Below are 3387 nucleotides of genomic sequence, written 5' to 3'. Positions count from 1 at the left end.
CACATTCTTACGTACAGCGGAATCGAAGCCATGTTTAGCTGTACGTGCATATTCGACGTGTTCACAATTTGTTGAAGAAATTTTGTTTATGATAAAAATATGCCAAAGTTCTTAAAGACAAGGAATCAAGATAAATTTAAGAAAGAAAAAGTACTTTTGACATTGTTTTTCTACACATGGCATTATGTGGTAATGAGTGGCATTATATAATCATTATTCAAGTACTGCTTTGCCCCTTGACATCACTGCATACACTTTATTTTAATTAAATTACTGAAAATGTTAGTAAATTCGTAGGGGGGTAATAAAAAAAATTCTAAATTTGTAAAGGGGTAAAAAAAAATCCCAAAATTGCAGGAATACATTTGTACAAACATCTTACCATCTAAAAAAACTTTGAAAGATTGGAAAAATGAAATAAAGACGAAGCAAATGATATTCAAAATCTAAGAATATTTCTTTTATTCAGAATGAAATAAGTGAAAAAAAGTATAAATGTCAAAATTAATCTATTTTGCATACATTTTATGAAGTAAAAGTTTACTGTAAAAGTAATAATGAAGAAGACTAAAACAAATAATGAAGATATTAATAAAATTTATGGATCAATGCTTTCAATCGATTGTTTCAAAGGAAAGATAACTTTGGTAAATGTTTTTTACCGTTTTCATTTAATTCTGCTTTCTTGTGGATATAACTTTGATCGTCAGTTTTAAGATGATTTTCTTTTATCCATTGTCTAGCATATTTATTAGCAGGAAATTTGGATAAATCATCGTTAGCATTTATTCTGACACGAAGATGATCTTCTAAATTTGATGCAGACATTTTGCTTCTTCGATCGTATTTTATGTGGTTCATAATAGAGAATCCGCGCTCAGCGTCAGCGCTTCCGATTGGTAAAACCAAGATAATACGAATTAATTTTCGAGTTCTATCTGTCCAAATTATACCCATTTCGTTTAAAAAATGAGACCAAAAGGCGAATGTTTCGGTATCTTTTTGCCGAAAAGCACAGAAATCCTGGCTTTCAATGATTGACTCTATCAATTTGGCCCAGTCAATTAACAGTTCATCGCATTCATCAAGAGCAAAAATTCGACATAAATTTTTTACTTCCATGGCACCAAAAGACAAAGATGAACTCGTTTCAGTAGGAATTGCCATGGGGCGGAAAATTGTAAATAGACTCAAATCGTTCATGGGGAAATAAGTATGGATTTCGTCTTTGATTTTTTGAAGAAATGGTGCCCGAATTTCAGAAAGCAATGGAACTTGGTATTCATTTGTTTGTCTATCATTTACTAATTTCACATTCAAATAAGTCAAGCTTTCCGAGCCATAAAAGAGTTCAATCGTTTGACATTTCTGATTATTACAAAGAGAACCATCTAATAATAGTATGACAGCTTTTCCATGACTACCTTTAAGATTTTCAAATGTTTGAGAGATATGATCTTTGAATTCAACAAAATCAACAAGAAGGGCACTTCTTTCTTGCATCTTTTTGGACCAATAGTATAACCAAAAAGTGTTTGCCAGATAAATTTTGCAATAATTTTTGAGCCTTTTCTCGGACGTTAACGTCAAAATTAACCAAATCATGTGAGATAGCTTGCAAGTCTCGGATTACTAAGGACCACACTTTTCTTATATTACTTATAGCTTGATATTCTGACGATATCCAACGAGTTCGGTATATATAATTCAACTCGTAAAATGTTATGTTCAATGCTTTGGCCGTTTCCTTAAGATGTGCTTTTTTCTTGTTTGAATTTTGATTGCAAAACTTATACAGTTTGTTAAGGAGTTTGTCGAAAAAAGAAAAGTAAGGAATAGACGCGTAGGCTTTACCAATTGCTAAATGCATTCTGTGTGCCATACAATGTACGGCGAATATTGGGTTTTTTGTTTCTTTCCGTATGAAACTGATTAAACCTCCTGCTGATCCACTCATTACATTTTCGCCGTCAGAAATATAACCAACTAAGTTATTTTTAAAGTAGTTATACAAATCAGCCTTTTCACTTTTAAGTGCATTTGTAATGCTATTGAAGTAGCCTAAGGCTGTTACATCTGATGAAGTTTGAATTAATCGATAAAAGCATATGATCGGTACATTGTTTTCTAATATTTGGAAATAGGTAATCAAATAATGTGATCCTGAATTATCGGTAGATCCGTCTATAATTATTGAAAATTGGGAGTGTTGCGCAATCATATGATCGATCAGCTGCGTATGCATATGTGCACTCATTGATTGTAACATTTTTAACGCACCGCACTTATCATAATGATGTGTCCCCATGTCCACACCGTGGATAACTTGAAGATCTACTAAGCTGGGATGTGTGTAAAACGGTATGTTTTTCTTTACCTCTATAAATACTGTCCGAAACATTCTTGAAGTAATTCTTAAGTCTGCGTCTATTGATACGTCCTCTTTTCTTTGTATTTCTTCGAAATCGGACTTCAATCTATACAGATAAAAAACACACATGAAATAATTAGAATATAAATACATATTGCATGGTTGATTTTTAATTGCTTTGAATGAATTCATTACCTCTTAGCATGTTGGTTTTGCAACGTTTGTACAATCGTTTTATGGCCGGGAATTTTTACATGTTCTGATATGAATTGCTTATTTAAAAAAATTTCAAATTTAAGCGTGCCTTCTGGGTAAGCAAGTGCATTTTTGTAACGGACTTCAAGATTGAATTTATCGTAATATTGGTAGCACAATCTACAACGATACGTTGAGTCTGAAGGATGTTTTTCGTTAAATACATAATAAAACCATGCTTTATTCTTTTCCACAACTTCAATTTGGATTAAATGATTTTGATGAGTCTTTATCAGCTCAATCCATTCATTTCTATATTGACAATAAGAAAATGAAATGAAAGAGAAACGAGTTAAAAAAAATCATCAAAGAAAAGGGTATTTGAAGACTTTGATTATATTATAATAATAGTATACTCACTTGAAGAATTTTGTTGATTCCCACTCTAAATCTTCCGAATAGTCAGTTGACGATGATATGTGTCTTTTTCTCGTGTTTTCTCTCGAAACCAATTCTACAACGTTTCCTCCGTCGGGGAATAAAAGTTGAGACGTGCAGGAATTGCTTATAGCACTAGCATTTGAATTATGAATGGCCTCTTCAATTCCTTTGGTTGTCAATATATTGTAGTCTGATGAATCGATAGTTGAAGAACATTCCGGTTTTGAACATGATGCACCATCATCAAAATCATTTTCATCAACAATGTTAGTATGCACTGACGGTACAGCTTCTAAAATATTATCTTCAAGAATGAAGTGGGGGCCGGTGCAGTCATTTGTTTTGCCAGGAGTTGGAAGGCCAATTTTCCACTTTTCAGG

This window comes from Contarinia nasturtii, unplaced genomic scaffold, assembly GCF_009176525.2.
Source record: "Contarinia nasturtii isolate CC-2019 unplaced genomic scaffold, AAFC_CNas_1.1 Cnas_scaffold_2092, whole genome shotgun sequence".
NCBI lineage: Eukaryota > Metazoa > Arthropoda > Insecta > Diptera > Cecidomyiidae > Contarinia > Contarinia nasturtii.
The sequence above is the reverse complement of the archived record's forward strand: the minus strand, read 5'-3'. Positions refer to the sequence as shown.